A 19,370-nucleotide genomic window follows, 5' to 3' on the forward strand; every position below is an offset into this window, starting at 1 on the left:
ACCCAGTTACCCTGACAGTGCCAGCACGTAGCCTGGCTGGAAGTACGAACATCCTCAAAATATCCTCAAAATGGATATACGGTGGTACCTCGACTTACGAATTTAATCCGTTCAGAATGCACATTCGTAGGTTGAAAAATTCGTAAGTCGAAAAAAGCGATTTTCCCATAGGAATGCATTGGAAATGAAAAATTCGGAAAAATTTGTAAGTCGAGTAAACCGCATCTAAAAATCGTAAGTTGAGTAAACCGCATCTAAAACCGCCAACGGATGTCCATTCATAAGTCGAAAAATTCATATATCGAGTAATTCGTAAGTTGAGGTACCACTGTAGTAGAATTGGAAACACTGAGCAACATGGTATTATATCTTTGTTTTCCTAAGCTGTTTTGAAAGTGTTAATGTTTTGCTATGTTTTACGCATAATAATAATAATAATATTGTAGTTTCTTTGTTCTAAGCCATTTGGGGCATGGTTTATTTGTGAGAAAGCAGCATACAAATACACCGAATGAATGAATGAATGAATGAATGAATGAGAGAACGGATACCAAAACGATCAGAGAGATGGAGCAACTCCTCTATGAAGAAAGGTTGCAGTGCTTCCGAGTTTGTAGTTTAGAGATCTTTACTGTTTTGAACTTCCTTGTGTTATTATCTTCCTTGGTGGGTTGTGCAAACAGCTATCCCGAATAATAATAATAATAATAATAATAATAATAATAATAATAATAATAATAATATTTGTACCCCGCCCATCTGGCTGGATTTCCCCAGCCACTCTGGGCAGCTTCCAACAAAAATCAAATACATTAAAATATCACACATCAAAAGCTTCCCTAAACAGGGCTGCCTTCAGATGTCCTCTAAATGTCTGGTAGTTGTCTATCTCTTTGACATCTGATGGGAGGGCATTCCACTGGGCAGGTGCCACTACCGAGAAGGCCCTCTGCCTGGTTCCCTGTAGCTTTGCTTCTTGCAATAAGGGAACCGCCAGAAGGCCCTCGGAGCTGGATCTCAGTGTCCGGTCTGAACGATGGGGGTGGAGATGCTCCTTCAGGTATACTGGGCCGAGGCTGTTTGGGGCTTTAAAGGTCAGCACCAACACTTTGAATAATGCTTTCCATGGTGTAGCATCCACTGGAGATGAGTTTGTGGAACCAAGGAGGTGATGGCCCAAAAAAAATTGGGAACCACATGACCAGAGAGAAAACCAGGAAGCAGGTGCGATTCCTAGACAGATTATTTTCCCCACCGGGTCTCCAAAACGAGCCTTGTACTGGGATTTTGACCCCCGGGTCTTGCCAGCCTCCGTATCGAACACCCTGAGCTACCTCCCAGCCCAGTGGTGCAGAAAATCCATTGTACTTGGCTATACCTCCCAACAGCCATTGTTCCTTCTTCCGTTTATTTACCGAAGAATATTCATATTCCGTAAATCCCCGGCTATTTATCCCCCCTTGATTATTTTGGCACAGCGAGCTCGGAGGATATTTGCTTTGCTTCACAACGAGCCCTTCTCTTCCTTGCAAAAACAAAAGGCGGCAGGGATATTTGTTAATGTAGGTCCGCTCTCCTCAAATATTTATACGGATTCATATGAAGAAGATTAAACGCTTGCAATGTTCGACACACACACACAAAGAGATGTGCGTGCATACACTCACACACCGTTGCAGGCAGAGGCACATGTTTGACCCAGAAGGGGGACTCTTGAGATTTGCCTTAGCAAATGTGTTGAGTTTGGACACACACACAAAAGGGGGGAGAGAGAGAGAGAGAGAGAGAGAGAGAGAGAGAGAGAGAGAGAATGAAATGAGAGAAAGAAACTCTTGGCCTTTGGTGAACTCTCTTTGTGTTGTGGACGCCAAAAATTTCATTTCAGCATGACCTTAGAATAGTGATACTTTTAGCATTTCCTGGTATTTGGAGGGAAGGAATGTTTTTATTTGAATGCAGATGTCATTTGGTTTATAAGAAGGATTTGGTAACATGTCGATGCCAGTTCTACACTTATCCCAAATTTCCTGAGACGGAGGGAGAACATATGTTAGATCTCCCTGTTCGATGGGGAGGGAGCGAGAGAGAGAGAGAGAGAGAGAGAGAGATCTAGCTCTGCAGAAGCCTCCACTCTAAACATTGTGACTTTGTACAATTTACAAAATGTTTCATCTCCATTAAACAATAAACCCCTTGACCCGGGTGGCTCCGTTTCAGGGATCCTGCGATCGGGGAGGGGAGAGGCGTAATGGGTGAGGAGGATAAATGGAGAGGGTCGAAAGGTTAAGGAAAACTGTTTAATTATTTCTCCGGCGCATGGGCCAGGGGGAGGCTGGCCGTGCATGCCTGGTGCCCCCCCTTCCTCTCCTCCTCTCTTCTCCCACCCCCTTCTCCCCCTCGCAGGGTGGCTGTGTGGAAGGAATCCATCCAGCAAAGGCAGAAAGCAGGTTGCTCACCAAAGCGCCCAGCTGTGTTTATGAACAAACAGTCCCTGGGCTCCCTTCCGTCTCGGAACCTCTCGGTTCCCTGGGCTCCCTGCTCCCTGCCAGGGAAGGATCGGTGCCAGCCCAACGGCATCTGTTTGGCACAAATAAAGAAGCCTAAAAGAATGGAGGGGGGAGAGAAATATCTCCTGATTCGTGACCCTGAGAAAAAGCTGCTGCTCTCGTTCGCTTCGCAGCCGGGGTGTTTGGGAACCGCTGGTGTTTGTGAAAAGGAAACCTGTGGCCACATGTTGCTGGTTCAACATGCATGCGCGTCAGCAAGTGGCTGGGTGCCCGCATCTGGGCAGGGGTGGAGCAAGGAGGTGTGTTGGGGGTGGTCCGCCCCGGGTGCCACCCTGGAGGGGGTGACACTCGGTGCCACCCCCCCCTGCGACTCCCAAGCTGAGCCCCACCGCCCAGCAAAAAGCTCGCTCGAGTCTGTGGCGGCCTGTGCGCACTTTGCTTCTTCCCAAGCGGAGGCGAGGGGCGGCATTGCTGCACGCGAGCAGCAGGATGGACTGCGCATGTGCGGTATCCCGCGCGTGCGCACTTTGTATGGAATGCCGCACATGGGCACTCTGTCCGTGCTGCTGCTCGCGCATGGCAGCCTTATGAGTCGCCGCTTGTGAGCAGCAGCACGGATGGACTGCGCATGTGCGGCATTCCGTGCGGAGTGCGCACATGTGGGATGCTGCATATGTGCAGCCCGTAAGGGGTGCCAAAAAAAAATTCCACACAGGGTGCAATCTGGGCTTGCTCCACCACTGCATCTGGGTGGTGGCAGCGGCCCTCTCCTCTGATCCTCTCTGCTATTGAGGGGAGGAGGACGAGAAGAGAATCGTAGAATTGTAGAACTGGGAGGGACCACAAGAGTCATCTAGCCCAACCCCCCTGAAATGTGGGGATCTTTTGGCCAATGCGGGGCTCAAACCCATGAACCTCATGCTCTACTGACTGAGCTGTCGCAGCTGGACTTAAAAAAAGCAAGTTCCTATCATTTGCAAAACCCGAGAGATGGAGCCAAATGTGCAGGGACTGTTCTACACTCCCCCCCCCCTCTCTCTCTCTCTCTCTCAGGTTAGCCTGCTTCCTCCTTTCAGTGTTTTAATTACTTTATTGTATTTTATTGCATTCATATGCCACCTTTTCCTCCAAGGAGCTCAAGGTGGCGTACGTGATTCTCTCTCTCCTCATTTAATCCTCTGTCGGTAGGTTGGGCTGAAAGGAAGTGACCGACTCCAAGGTCACCCAGTGAGTTTCATGGCCAAGTGGGGATTTGAACCCTGGTCTACCAGGTCTTAGTCTGGAACTCAAACCACTACACCGCACTGGAGGAGGAAACACCTTTCCAAAATACAGGAGTGGACTTGGGGCTCTCAGATTTCAGCCGCGTCATGTGTGATGCCCTTGCGCTCTGCTCCACAGCATTCTTGTGGTGCCCCCTGCAGTTGTGCTACCCTAAAACCGCCTCTTCAAAAGAACACAGGAAATCGCTTTGTGCCGAGTCAGACCCTTGGCATATCTAGTTCAGTACTGCCTGTGCACAGTCTGGCAGCATTTTCGGTGAACAAAACTGGGGGCCTCTGCATGCTTCGGCAGCACATACCGGTACACTAAAATTGGAACGATACAGAGAAGATTAGCATGGCCGCTGTGCAAGGCAAGTGCCCTACTGCTGAGCTAGAACACTTTCACCTTAAAATAAATTAAGCTTCCAACTCTGGGCAGTTTCCAGCAAAGCATTAAAATACAATGATTCATCAAATATTAAAAGCTTCCCTAAACAGGGCTTCCTTCAGATGTCTTCTAAAAGTCAGATAGTTGTTTATTTCTTTGACATCTGATGGGAGGGTGTTCCACAGAAGAAGAAGAAGAAGAAGAAGAAGAGTTTGGATTTGATATCCCGCTTTTCACTACCCGAAGGAGTCTCAAAGCGGCTAACATTCTCCTTTCCCTTCCTCCCCCACAACAAACACTCTGTGAGGTGAGTGGGGCTGAGAGACTTCAAAGAAGGGTGACTAGCCCAAGGTCACCCAGCAGCTGCATGTGGAGGAGCGGGGAAGTGAACCCGGTTCCCCAGATTACAAGTCTACCGCTCTTAACCACTACACCACACAGGGTAGTCGCCACCACCAAGAAGGCCCTCTGCCTGGTTCCCTGTAACTTTGCTTCTCTCAGAGAGGGAATAATTGAATTATGGTGCTGGAGGAGACTCTTGAGAATCCCATGGACTGCAAGAAGAACAAACCTATCCATTCTGAAGGAAATCAGCCCTGAGTGCTCACTGGAAGGACAGATCCTGAAGCTGAGGCTCCAATAGAAGGCCACCTCATGAGAAGAGAAGACTCCCTGTAAAAGACCCTGATGTTGGGAAAGATGGAGGGCCCAAGGAGAAGCGGACGACAGAGGACGAGATGGTTGGACAGTGTTCTCGAAGCTACCAATATGAGTCTGACCAAACTGTGGGAGGCAGTGGAAGACAGGAGTGCCTGGTGTGCTCTGGTCCATGGGGTTACGAAGAGTCGGACACGACTGAACGACTAAACAACAAATGCTGAGATGGCTGAGGGGGTTTGTAAGCATCCCTGCTTCTGTTTTCCAAGTCATCTCTTTGGCAGATGTGGCCGCCTTCTCTGCCCTCACTTCTCCAAAACCCTGTCACAACCTCAGCTTGGGCTTTCCTGAAAGTGCCGGAAACTGACTAAACAACAACAATAATAAGGAATGGGGAAACGGCATGATGCGGGGCAGGTTTTAGGAAAACATGACTTTTTCATCTGATCCAGCACCCTCTCTTCCACAGTAGCCAAATTAATTTCTTTGGGTAGCCCACAAGCAGAGAGACCATCAGGGCAATAGCCCTGTCTCACTGTAACATTCCTCTTTGGAATGGAAAGCATATGCTCTCTGCCCTGCTATTTTGGGATTTCTGCAGAACTGAAACGCCATCCCAAACACATTAGCCCTTCTACAGAAAACCATTGTCAGAGTGACCCCGAAACCCACAAGATTGGCAGGAGCAGGGACGTTATTTTCATTTTTCAAAGCATCCGTGTGGTCCATCTTTTCCCCATTGTTCATCTTTTGAGAAATCGTTTCTCCTTCCTTCGCACATCCTTCATCCTTAAAGCATGTGTGGCTATAACGGTGATTATGGTCAACATACAAAACAAACTACTAAGGAGCTGCCCTAGAAAATGTTGCATAAATGGTATTTGACACCAAGGAAGTTGTCCTTGTGAGACCTTAATCTTTCCCCCAGTGGTGGACCTATGTTTTGGGGTGACCTGAAGCTTGAACTGTTATGGGGGTCTCTCAGCAACCAGCAACGACGTCTAGATAGCCATTGTCATCTTCTTCAGTTGTTCCTTGACAGATCAGCAGAAATTTTCCATAAGATTGCATTTTGGGGTATCCATTTTAAGTACTTTCATGAACCCATTTTTATTCCTCTGGGGCAGGCATGTCCAACAGGTAGATCGTGATCTACCGGTAGATCACTGGATGTCTGTGGTAGATCACTGGTAGATCAGTGGCTCCCCCCAAAGAAGCTAAAAAACTTTGGCTGCACTAAAAAAAACCTCAGCTTCTTTGCCCTGCACCCCTAAAATGACCTGAACCACCAAAAAAAGAGCTTTCCTTCTTTAAAAAAGCTCAATCTTGCTCTCCTCCTCCCTAAAGAAGCTCAACAACTTTTACATGAACCTCAAAAAACAGGGCTTTCCTTCCCAAAAAAAGCTCAACAACTTTGACCTGAACCCCCCAAAAGGGGGTAGGATCGTTGCCAGTTTTTAACTGTGAGTAGATCGCAGTCTCTTGGAAGTTGGCTACCCCTGCTCTAGGGTCTTGACCTCTGTTAAAAAGAGGGGGGTGCATTAGCCACAGCAGACCAGCTAACTTACTGCAATACTCCACCTTCAAAATTTTGGGATAGTTGAAATACATAGAACAAAAAATTAATCAATTTGAGTCGCACTTAAGCGACGTGGCCTAAAGTTGTTATTATTTCTATGTACACACACACACACACACACACACACACATGATGCCAACAAGGGCCAACAAAGCTATTCAGAGCATGGGAATTTATCCTCATCTTCCTTTGTCATCAGAGATGTCAACACTAGGGCTGGAAGGGAGCTCTCAACACCTCTCCTTGCAATTTCCCATTTTCCCACTCTTAAATTCTGTTCCCCTCATTTCCTCAGCAAACTGGGTTTTAAAAAAAAAAAAATTTTAAAAAACATAGTGAGAATTCACCAGCATTTTATTTAGTGTAAATTTCTCCTAACGAACACATTTTCGCAGGCGCTTTTGACTAATACACCTGTTTTGGCAAGCAATTCTCCTTAATCCTTTAAAAAAATATATTCATTTTTATGCACACAAGAGACACAGTTTTGTAAACATTGGTTGGGGAACTGCATCGTAAGATTCGGGTGATGCGTGAGTTTTGACGGATAGATGTGTTCTGGTTCACCTGTTGTTTTGAATGACGAGAATTTAGTGATTTTCTGTTTTACAATTTAAAGTATTCATTTAAACAACCTTAAAATATCAATGACTTCCCTACTTCTCTTTCCATGGTTTGTTTTGCATAGCACAAATCCCTGCATATTTTATATAAACTACACGACTCAGTATTCAATTATTATTTGTTGTTGTTCAGTCGTTCAGTCGTGTCCGACTCTTCGTGACCCCATGGACCAGAGCACACCAGGCACCCCTATCCTCCACTGCCTCCGGCAGTTTGGCCAAACTCATGCCAGTCGCTTCGAGAACATTGTCCAACCATAATAATAACAGCTGCTGCATCACACTGTTGACTCATGTCAAGTTTATGGTCTACCAAGACTCCTAGATCCCTTACATATGTACTGCTCTCAAGCCAGGTGTCACCCATCCTGTATTTGTGCCTTTCATTTTTTTTTGCCCAAGTGTAGTACTTTACATTTCTCCCTGTTAAAATTCATGTTGTTTGCTTTGGCCCAGTTCTCTAATCTGTTAACGTCATTTTGAAGTGTGATCCTGTCCTCTGGGGTATTAGCCACCCCTCCCAATTTGGTGTCATCTGCAAACTTGATCAGGATGCCCTCAAGCCCATCATCCAAGTCATTGATAAAGATGTTGAATAAGACTGGGCCCAAGGCAGAACCCTGTGGCACCCCACTAGTCACTTCTCTCAGAATAAGGAAATTTCCCTTTAAAAAAGGAAAAAGTTGACAGCTATGTAACAAATTAGTTTAAAGAAGGTTGGGTGGGTGTGCATGGATGCAGAACAATTTGAATTTCCTACCCTATATACCGGCATATATATAAAAAATCACCAACCCCCAAATGACACAGAGCCATGAAAGCTCATCTCATTCACAGTGGGAGAAACTCCTGCCGGGTCATTTAGAAGGGAAAGTCAAAAAGCACGTTTGGGTTTGTAATTAGATCTTAAGTGATTATGAAATTTGGGGGAACTGGTGTTTATGACACCTGCTGGCTTGGACTTCCCCCTCCTGCTGGGGGAAGACATCAGAGGAATGTGCTGCAACTTAATTTAGCTGACCCCTCCTTGACCCACGGCAGACCCACTCAGGACCAACCGAGTCAACAGAAGGTGGGCCGTCTCCCAGTTTCTCGCTGAACCGAAGAAAATATTTCCCTCTTCGACTTTCAAGCCTTCCTTTCTGTTGCTTTTGCATTTCACCTTGGAGGGAGAGGGGGGGGCGAGAGGCTGTGTTGGGGGGGGCCTTAGAAAAAAAGCTGGAGAGGTTTAAAAGCCACAGGTGATGCGATCTGTTAAAAAAAAAAAACCTGGATTTCGACATCGGCTGCCTGCAGCAGCTGGCAAAGCGATCAAACCGCTCGCCCTGTAGGTGGAAACATCTTTGCTGAAGTCATTAACGCTCCCCAAGAGGGATACTACCTGTATTGAAGGCAAGCAAATCATTTTTCTTGCTGTGATTTGATATTGAGAAATAACAGGAGGGAGATAAGCTGTATAGCAGCATGAGGAGGGGTGTGTGTGTGTGTGTGTGTGTTGGCCGTACTAGGAATGAGACACATTGCAAAGGGGGGGGGGTGTTGCAGTGAAGTGCTGGGGAGGTGGCCGTGGTACAAGTAGGGTTGCCAGGTCTGCTTCCAAAAAATAGCAGACAAGCGGGGGGGGTTAAAATTAAATTAAATTATATACGGTATTTAAATTATATAAAGAAATCAGCCCTGAGTGCTCACTGGGAGGACAGGTCCTGAAGTTGATGCTCCAGTATTTTGGCCACCTCATGAGAAGAGAAGACTCCCTAGGAAAGACCCTGATGTTGGGAAAGATGGAGGGCACAAGGAGAAGGGGACGACAGAGGACGAGATGGTTGGACAGTGTTCTCGGAGCTACTAACATGAGTTTGGCCAAACTGCGAGAGGCACTGAAGGATAGGCGTGCCTGGCCTGCTCTGGTCCATGGGGTCACGAAGAGTCGGACACGACTGAACGACTGAACAACAACAAATATATTTTCTTACAAACATTTTAACACGTATTAAAATACCATTTCATCATAAAGCTTTTGAATTAAAAAAATGTCCACTGTTTTGTGAAAAAAATAGTAAACATAATGTGAAAAAGTGGACTGTCCACTCAAATAGTGGACACCTGGCAACCCTAGGTACAAGGTGCACCCAAAATACTACACCAGGGATCAGCAACCTTTTCCAGCCATGGGCTGCTCCACCATCCCTCAGACCATGTGCCGGACTATATTTTGAAGGGGGGGAGGAATGAACAAATTCCTATGCCCCACAAATAACCCAGAGATGCATTTTAAATAAAAGGACACATTCTACTCATGTAAAAACACGCTGATTCCCGGGCCGTCCACGGGCTGGATTTAGAAGGCGATTGGGCCGCATCTGGCCCCCGGACCTTGGGTTGCCTACCCCTGTACTACAGGCTAAACAGTTAAACCACAACCACCCCTCCTTCCCTACAAAGATGAAGAAGTGAGAAAGGAAATAAGGGGAAACGAATTCTCAAAATATTAATAATTGGAAAAGGATGGGCCACACTGATGATTTGAAAAATAAAAATTTGAAAACATCCTGTTACGCCTCTGCCAAATCTGCGGCTTTCTAAGTTGCTCTGACAATTGTTTTCTGCAGACAGGCTAGTGGGTTTGGGCCAGTGTTTCGGTGTCATTTTTTTGTTTTGGCCTTGATATTTCTTTCTCTCTCTTGTTTTTTCAACCTTCCTCTTACTCTTTATTAAACTTTTAAACAACAACAACAACACACAACTTAAAAATGAATCCAATGAAACAGATGCAAATGGTAAGTTATTAACATAACAGGCTTAAGATGCCTCCACAACTAGTTGGAAGAAGAAGGAGGAGGAAGAGGAGGAGGAGGAGGAGTTTGGATTTGATATCCCACTTTATCACTACCCGAAGGAGTCTCAAAGCGGCTCACATTGTCCTTTCCCTTCCTCCCCCACAACAAACACTCTGTGAGGTGAGTGGGGCTGAGAGAGTTCAGAGAAGTGTGACTAGCCCAAGGTCACCCAGCAGCTGCGTGTGGAGGAGCGGGGACGCGAACCCGGTTCACCAGATTACGATTCTACCGCTCTTAACCACTACACCACACTGGCTCATTGAAGCAGCTTATCAATGGGAACAGGCACCTACAGCACCCAGCACTGCGATTGCGTTCAGAGGGGGCCCTTGGCGCCTCTCCTCTGTTCAGAATGGAAGGGATGGAGGTTGCTGACCTTTAAAGCCCTAAACGGCCTCGGTCCAGTATACCTGAAGGAGCATCTCCATCCCCCTCGATCTACCCGGACTCTGAGGTCCCCAGTGCCAAGGGCCTTCTGGCGGTTCCCTCACTGCGAGAAGCTACAGGGAACCAGGAAGAGAGCCTTCTCGGTAGTGGCACCCGCCCTGTGGAACGCCCTCCCACCAGATGTCAAAGAGAAAAACAACTACCAGACTTTTAGAAGACATCTGAAGGCAGCCCTGTTTAGGGAAGCTTTTGATGTTTAATAGATTGTTGCATTTTAATATTCTGTTGGAAGCCGCCCAGAGTGGCTGGGGAAGCCCAGCCAGATGGGCAGGGTATAAATAAATCATTATTATTATTATTATTATTATTATTATTATTATTATTATTATGTTGTCCCTGGTGCAAAAAACACCACTTTTTTAAATAAAAAAATGTCTTGGAGCGCTAGGCATACAACCATGCACCACAAATAAGAAGGAAATGTGCAAAAAATATGGTGTTTTTTTTTCACCAGATACTAGAAAGGCATTTCATGACATGTATGCCTTGGGGAAGGGGCCATGGAGGGAAGAGCCACATCTGCCGTTCCTCTAAGCTGTCCTCTGTCTCAGCCTGGCTCGGGAGCAAGAGCGATCGGCGGGGACACGTCTCTGGCTGGAGTACACACACTGTGTTCCTCCTCCTCCTCTTCCTCCTCCTCTCACACCAGGCGGGCTTCCTGAGGAGGTGTTTTGAGGGTCTCGGTATGCTCTTTGGCCTCTTCGCCACACGTTTCCCCCCCCCCCAACGCCTGTTTCCAATGACAATCTTGCCACGGGCGTTGCGACCGGCCCGGCTCAGGGACTCGTCCGGACTGGATTTTGCATTTTACGGGAACGAGCTGAGGCCACAAGGCCTCTCAGGCACCCGCCCTCTCTTTCTCCCAGAAGTCTGGGGAGGAACAGCTGGGTTCTGGCACCTTCCGCCGTGACAAGGACCATTCCAAACAAAGAGAGCCAGGCCCGGAGGAAGGACAGGGTGGGTGCACGAAGCAGGAGGGGTGAGCTCGGAAATGCAAAACAGCCCTCCGTTAAATGGACTTAGCAGCCACAGCTGGGCTTATTTTAGAACCCGCCTTGGCAGCGAGAGGTTAAAAGGAGAGTGATCTCAGCATGAGGAGTCTATTATTAAGGCGCTTGTTGCTCAAAGCTCAGCAGAGGGGTGCAGCAGGAACACTTCTCGTACGCTGCATGGATGTTGTTTTGTCCCAGGGTAGGCTCCACCCGTGCTGATGTCATGCACAGCGGACATCTGGGGATGTGCATCTTTCTGTGGAGTGTGTGTGTGTGTGTGTGTGTGCCCTCATCCACACCAGGCAAAATGAAAAAGAAAGAGCTGCTTGCTAAATGGCAGGGAGCAAACACAATGTCAGCAGGTGGAAAGTAAAGTACCGGTAAGCCTAGGGCTTTCCATGCAACCGATGAAGAGGCTGCCTTCTCCTTACTGCCATTGGCTGACCTGCTGTGACATCATGGAATGTTCGCAAACATCCTAATTGCTCAGAGGGGAGCGGAGATGGGCAATTATGCCTGTTTGGTCTTCTCTCAATTTCTCATTTTCCCAGTCTTAAACTTTTCTCATCACTACGTCATTTTATGCATTTATTTAAGAAAGAAAAGTCCTCATGAAAAAGCATTTTTGTGTGAATTTTCAGAATATACACATGTTTTCACATTTAACACACTTTTATATTTTACTTTTCCTAATGTGCACATCTATATGCAGACTTGACCATTGTATGTGTGTCTTACTTGGCTGGACAACTGCATTGCAGGATTCGGAAAGTGCAAATTTCAAAGGAGAGTGGTTTCAGTTTGCAGAATCTTTCGAAAAATGTAGATCTGGGAAGTCCGACTTTAAACAAAAACTGAATCCATCTTCTCCCCCATTCCTAGGGGGGAGATGACAGCAACAGAACATTGCAAAACATTGCAGTTTCACCGAGACTGAAAGAGCCTTCTTCCAGGGCAGGCATAGGCAAACTCGGTCCTCCAGATGTTTTGGGACTGCAACTCCCATCATCCCTAGCTAACAGGACCAGTGGTCAGGGATGATAGGAGTTGTAGCCCCAAAACATCTGGAGGACCGAGTTTACCTATGCCTGCTCCAGAGCCTCGAGACCAGGGCAGATGTGTGCTGTCTGCAGAAGTGGGACAGGAGAAAGAGTGACAGACAGGCAGTGCTAACCTGGAAAGCAAGTGAGAACAGCAAGAGAGGAGTTTCTGCCACCCACCCTTTCCTTTGAGAGGCTCATGGTGGCATTCTATCCTCCAAGCACCCCTGCAAGGGTGGTTGGGCAGCAGAAGAACTACTTGCCAAAGGCGACCCAGAGACCGCTTTCCTCCAGCCAAGCCACCATTCCTCCAGCTCTGTTTCGGATGACAATGCTCATGATCCCATGCCGGCCAGGGATGAGGGGAGTTGTTGGGAATGACGCTGGCTCAGAGGCGGTGAACTCCAAGACCCCTGAACGTCCCCCAGGAGGCCCTCTCTGGCTGGCATGTCCCTTCAGTCCAGAGTGCCTATATCTGCGACCCTTCTCTTATGAGAAGAGCACACAAGTCTTCTAGCATCACGCAGCAAGAAGAAGGAAACATCCATAGATCTAAACTACATTTATTTACAGTCAATATACAGAGAATCCATTTCCACGTCTGTGTCCTCCAAGCTCTGGCAGAACAAGAAGCAAACTGTGACACAGCAGAAGTGAAACTAACTTACAATAACACTCTTAGGCGGCAGAGATAAGACAGTCTTCCGTTCTCTCTCTCTCTCTCAGACACTCATGCGATTTATACTAATCACAATAGTCAAGCTGAAGCAGCAGAGGCTACACAAAATCCTAACAGGAGTTGTAGCCCCAAACAGCTGTAGGACGGCAGCTTGGGAAAGGCTGCCCAGAAGGGAAGGCAACTTGTTTCTGCAGGTCTGCAGCCAGGGCCAGCCTGCACAGCCCACTGTATACCAGCTCCATCTGGTATGCAGGCTGAGACCCTACCTGCCCACAGACTGTCTCGCCAGAGTGGTGCATTCTCTGGTTATCTGCCGCTTGGACTACTGCAATGAGCTCTACGTGGGGCTGACTTTGAAGGTGACCCGGAAACTGCAACTTATCCAGAATGCAGCAGCTAGACTGGTGACTGGGAGTGGCCGCCGAGACCATATAACACCAGTCCTGAAAGACCTACATTGGCTCCCAGTACGTTTCCGAGCACAATTCAAAGTGTTGGTGCTGACCCTGAAAGCCCTAAATGGCCTTGGCCCAGTAGACTTGAAGGAGCATCTCCACCTCCATCGTTCAGCCCGGGCACTGAGGTCCAGCTCCGAGGGTCTCCTGGCGGTTCCCTCTATGCAAGAAGTGAGGTTACAGGGAACCAGGCAGAGGGGCTTCTCAGTGGTGGCACCCTCCCTGTGGAATCAGGTCAGTCCTGTGGAACCATCAGGTGTCAAGGACATAAAGAACTATCTGACTTTTAGAAGACATCTGAAGACAGCCCTGTTTAGGGAAGTTTTAAACTTTGTTTGACTGGTCATTTTGTGCGGATGCCTGATGATCGTCTTCCAAAGCAACTACTCTATTTCGAACTTTAAAATGGAAAGCGTAATGCTGGTGGGCAACAAAAGAGGTTCAAAGACTGTCTCAAGGCAAATCTTTTTTTAAAATGTAGTATAAACACCAACAACTGGGGAACACTGGCCTGTGAGCACTCCAATTGGAGAACAGCCTTGACCAAAGGTGTCATGGGCTTTGAAGACTCTCAAACTCAGGACGAAAGGGAGAAATGTGCTAAGAGGAAGGCACGCTTGGCAAACCCTCACCGTGATCAACTCCTGCCCAGAAACCAATGTCCCCACTGTGGAAGGACGTGTGGATCCAGAATTGGCCTCCACAGTCACCTACAGACTCATTGTTAAAACCGTGTTATGGAAGACAATCTTACTCAGCTATGAGAAGTGTGCATGCACACGAAAGCTCATATCTGAAGAAGTGTGCATGCACACGAAAGCTCATACCAGGAACAAACTCAGTTGGTCTCTAAGGTGCTACTAGAAAGAATTTTCGATTTTGTTTTGACTATGGCAGACCAACACGGCTACCCACCTGTAACTCAGCTATGAGAGATCGCCAAAGAAGAAGACCATCAGATCTATCCACTGCTTTTTTCTGGGGGCATGCGGGCATACGCATACCCCTAAACATTTTGTGAATCTTTTTACCATGGTCAATTTACCATATTTATTTTTCCCGATTTGAACCCTAAAATGGTGATTTTCTTGGGCACCCCTAAACATTTTTTTTAAAGAAAAAAAGCACGGGCTCTATTCATCATTCAAACACTGCCAATGCCACCCTCTTGCTCTTCCTCCTCCTTCCGCAGTGCGGCGAGGTGTGCAGAGATGGAGTTTGGCGCACTGAGCATGGGAAGGGGAGAGAAAACACAGCCTGCCAGTCCGGACACAGAGCCAGCAGGATGAATTACAGTCAGATGAATTGCAGCTGATGCAGAGAGCCGGCCAGGAGTCGGAGAGGAGAGCTTTGCTCCTTGCAAATTAAACATCTATTATTTACAACGGGATGGCAGGATCTGCCAAAAGTTGTCTGAACAATAGCAGAGGCAGGAAGATATGAAATATGAAATAAGTGGTGCGTTCTTTTTATAGGGAAGGTGGGGGGGGGGAACCACCCATGCTTCTGAAGTAGGAAAACTCTTGCCATCAGAGGATGGAGGGGGGCTACCCTAACTATTTCCCACAGTTGTTCTCAGCATGATGCCCCCTGCAGATATTTTGGACAACCGTGGAGGAGCAGGAGGAGGCTGAGGCAGCATAGGGGGTGGTTGGGGGCAGAGAAGGTTGCAGCAGGTGGCGATGGGAAGACTCTTCTTCTCTGGCGATTGTCTTCCATAAACACAGTTTTAACAATGAGTCAACTCCCTCCTGGAAACCTATGTCCCCACTGTGGAAGGATGTGTGGATCCAGAATTGGCCTCCACAGTCACTTATGGACTCACTGTTAAGACCGTGTACATGGAAGACAATCTTAACTACGAGGGACCAGCAAAGAAGAAGAAGATGATGTCTATGTGTTCGGCGAGATCCATCGTGGAAGCAGCTTCCTGATGTGGAATAGGATGTCCCCATTTTCACTGGAGAAATCTTGGAGGGATGAATGAGCTGGCCTTCTCGAGAGGCGTTCCTGGCACTCGGTCCACAGAGCTTTCTCTGCCTCCCTGTCGGAATCAGGCCCGGCGCACTTTCCCCAAAAAGAGAGGCTGCCCTGGGATGCATTAGCATTTGCAGGCCTCGAGGTGCAGCATATGGGGATTGCGCAAGGGCCAGCAGCTGGAGCGTTTTGTTTTTCGACATGAGAAATGCTTTTAAAAAGCCCAGACCCAGAAAGATGTTGTCAATCCCTTTGAAACGGCCAGCCAAAGCTTTCAGCGGCCTTGGCAATTTGATCCGAGAAATTCGCCGAAGCTGCTAATATCTCTTGGAGTTGGCCCAAATCATCTCTGGGGGCCTGAGCTGCTGCAGTGCTGGTGGTAGCATGGGGGCAGTTGTCAGGATTTCATCCCATCGAATGAAAGGGGAGCTATAGTGGTGCATGCTTTCTAAGAAAAGGAAATAGCTTCTTCTTTTGGGGGGAGCCACTGTGGTGTGCTTAAAAAACAGAGACATCACCTTGCCGACAAAGGTCCGTATAGCTAAAGCTATGGTTTTCCCAGTAGTAATGTATGGAAGTGAGAGCTGGATACTGATCACCCAAGAATTGATGCTTTTGAATTATGGTGCTGGAGGAGACACTTGAGAGTCCCATGGACTGCAAGAAGATCAAACCTATCCATTCTCAAAGAAATCAGCCCTGAGTGCTCACTGGAAGGACAGATCCTGAAGTTGAGGCTCCAGTACTTTGGCCACCTCATGAGAAGAGAAGACTCCCTAGAAAAGACCCTGATGTTGGGAAAGATGGAGGGCACAAGGAGAAGGGGACGACAGAGGATGAGATGGTGGGACAGTGTTCTTGAAGCGACTAGCATGAGTTTGGCCAAACTGCAGTAGGCAGTGAAAGATAGGCATGCCTGGTGTGCTCTGGTCCATGGGGTCACAAAGAGTCGGACACGACTGAACAACTGAACAACAACAACAAGTGGTGTAGTGGTTGAGAGTGGTGGACTCGTAATCTGGTGAACCGGGTTCGTGTCTCCGCTCCTCCACATGCAGCTGCTGGGTGACCTTGGGCTAGTCACACTTCTCTGAAGTCTCTCAGCCCCACTCGCCTCACAGAGTGTTTGTTGTGGGGGAGGAAGGGAAAAGGAGAATGTGAGCCGCTTTGAGACTCCTTCGGGTAGTGATAAAGCCGGATATCAAATCCAAACTCTTCTTCTTCTTTGGCAATCACTTGTAGCCGAGTAAGATTGTCTTCCATACAATGAGTCTGTAAGTGACTGTGAAGGCCAATTCTGGATCCACACATCCATCCACAGTGGGGACATATGTTTCTGGGCGGGAGTTGATCACGGTGTGGATTTGCAAAGCATGCCTTCCTCTCAGCATGTTTCTCCCTTGCGTCCTGAGTTTGAACATCTTCAAAGTTCATGACACCTTTGGTAAAGGCTGTTCTCCAATTGGAGCGCTCACAGGCTAGTGTTTCCCAGTTTTCAGTGCTTATACTACATTTTTAAAAATTTGCCTTGAGAGAGTGTTTCAACCTCTTTTGTTGACCACCAGCATTACGCTTTCCATTTTTAAGTTCGGAATAGAGAAGTTGCTTTGGAAGACCATAAACAGTATTTTATCAAAGTAATTGTTGCACTGAAATGCAATTAAGAAGAAGTACCCGGTATATTAATAGTGAAATACAATTAAAAAGAAGTATATTAATAGTGAAATAATTATTAAGCTCTAACTGTATGTAGGTTTAATTTTATTTGTTTTTTATCTTATATTTTGGAAATGTACATCCAGTTGTTTATTTTCCTTTAAATTTTTTGGGAGCCCCCCAAAAAGTGGGGCCCTAAGCTGTAGCTTATTTAGCTTATACATATATCCAGCACTGATATGTCTGATATCTATTCCCCGATGTATCATTGAGGATCGATTGTTAAACCGCCCGGGGAACTGTAGATCTGGGAGAGGAAAGAGGAGTCTCCTGACAACCCTCAGCGCCCTTAACAAACTACAGTTCCCAGGATTATTTGGGACTGCTTAAAGTGGTGCCGTAGAGCTTGGAATGCATTGTGCAAATGCACATAATGCGCTACTTGGTGCCGTTTGAGTCGGTGCACTTGCCTCGCCAGACGGAGATATCCCATGAGGATTCCCTCACCTACAAAGGGAAGATGCCAGACCAAACGAGATCCCTCCTTTATTCCGCCATCCAGCTCCTCACTCCCACCCCCCAGCAATAAAACAAACCCACGTAAGTCTGCAGAAAAAAAGGTTATCACTTCATGTCAGGCGGGCGGGTGGGGTGGGGTGGGTGTACGGGGAGGGGAGGAGATAATTATCCATTGTGAATCCTCCCGACTTTTGTCTCCCTCTGAAGGGCTATTAAGTGACCCAGGGTGGCTGCAGACAGATACCTGCAAACAAAAGGATCAAGGGGAGAGAGCACAAAGCCCCCTGTGTCACCGTCCCCCTCCCCACCCTCTGTGCAGGTGCAGGAGACACAGACCAGGTGGCTCAAAAGGCCCCTTTTGTCTGAAGCTGTCAGGATGGAGAAGCCGATTCATCTCCTGTTCCATCCCCAAACTCTCTTTCAGCTGCGTCAAGAAGACATCCCTCTCTCTCTGCCTCTCTCTCTCTCTCTCTCATGCCCCTCCTTGCCCCCCGCCCACCCGATCAGGAAGTCTGCAATGACATGCCTACGCGTTAAGCTCCATTAATGTGGTCCGGGGTTTAAACACTTCATGTCAAAAGTGGATAATTGCAGTCGGTGGGGTTTTAATAGCTGACACAGGTGCCTTTGAACAAAGGTCAGGAACCAAGTGCATCTATCCCGGAGAGCCTTTTTTCTGGCTTGCGTGGGGGGGGCCCCATGCTCCTCCGCCGGCAAACGTATCTACCACCCCCCAAAGAGGGCAGCTCTTATTATTATCAAGAGCCCCTCAGGAGCCTGGAGGGAACTGTTACTCATTTAGGCCTGCGTGTTCCAAATAAGAAGGGGAAATGGAGCCACATGTGCGATGGGTCACTCCGACTCTCCCCCATTGCCCCCCAGTGCAGTTGCACCGCAGAAAAAATAGGTGGTCACAACAGGCAATCTCTCCCTCTCTCTCTCTCTCTCTCTCCTGTTAATTTAATCATCTGCTTCTCTCAACCAGAGTCAGGATGGGAGGAAAGCTCGCTACAGGGCGAAAGGGTAGAGAGAAGCACTTTGGGAATACGTTGAGGCTTCCTGGGATAAGGAAACTTGCGTAATATTTGTTTTGTTGCATTCATGATCTGCTTCCTAGAAAAGCAGAGGGAAAATTTCACCTGCTAGATCCGTGGTTCCCAATGTGGAGCACACACCCCACAGGGGGGCAATTTGATTTTTAAGGGGGGCAAATCGAAGAATGAGTTATTAACAATGAAAATAGCCTTTTAGGCTTCCTCAACGTGGGTGGCACTGTGGTCTAAACCACAGAGCCAAGGGCTTGCCGATCAGAAGGTCGGTGGTTTGAATCCCCATGATGGGTGAGCTACCATTGCTCGGTCCCTGCTCCTGCCCACCTAGCAGTTCGAAAGCACGTCAAGTGCATGTAGATAAATGGGTAACGCTCCGGTGGGAAGGTAAACAGAGTTTCTGTGCGCTGCTCTGGTTCGCCAGAAGCGGCTTAGTCATGCTGGCCACATGACCCAGAAGCTGTCTGCGGACAAACGCCGGCTCCCTCGGCCTATAGAGCGAGATGAGCGCTGCAACCCCAGAGTCGTCCGCGACTGGACTTTACGGTCAGGGGTACCTTTACCTTTACCTTAGCCTTTTTTTAGGCTTCCTCGACGTGAATAGGAGTTCACTTTTTGAATAATAAGAATGATATGTCACGGGGGCGGCATCAGGATTTTAGAGATGCTTAGGTGGGGCATGGCCAAAAAAAGGTTTGGA

The 19,370-nt window shown here is 47.7% G+C and overlaps 1 non-coding gene across 1 annotated transcript; it reads left to right on the plus strand.

Annotated features, from left to right (window-relative positions):
• The first annotated feature begins 4,076 nt into the window (after positions 1-4,076).
• LOC117061738 lies at positions 4,077-4,178 on the plus strand. Its single transcript, XR_004428134.1, has one exon. It is a non-coding gene; the product is annotated as a U6 spliceosomal RNA (small nuclear RNA).
• Positions 4,179-19,370: the final 15,192 nt, after the last annotated feature.

Source organism: Lacerta agilis, chromosome 1 (genome assembly GCF_009819535.1).
Source record: "Lacerta agilis isolate rLacAgi1 chromosome 1, rLacAgi1.pri, whole genome shotgun sequence".
NCBI lineage: Eukaryota > Metazoa > Chordata > Lepidosauria > Squamata > Lacertidae > Lacerta > Lacerta agilis.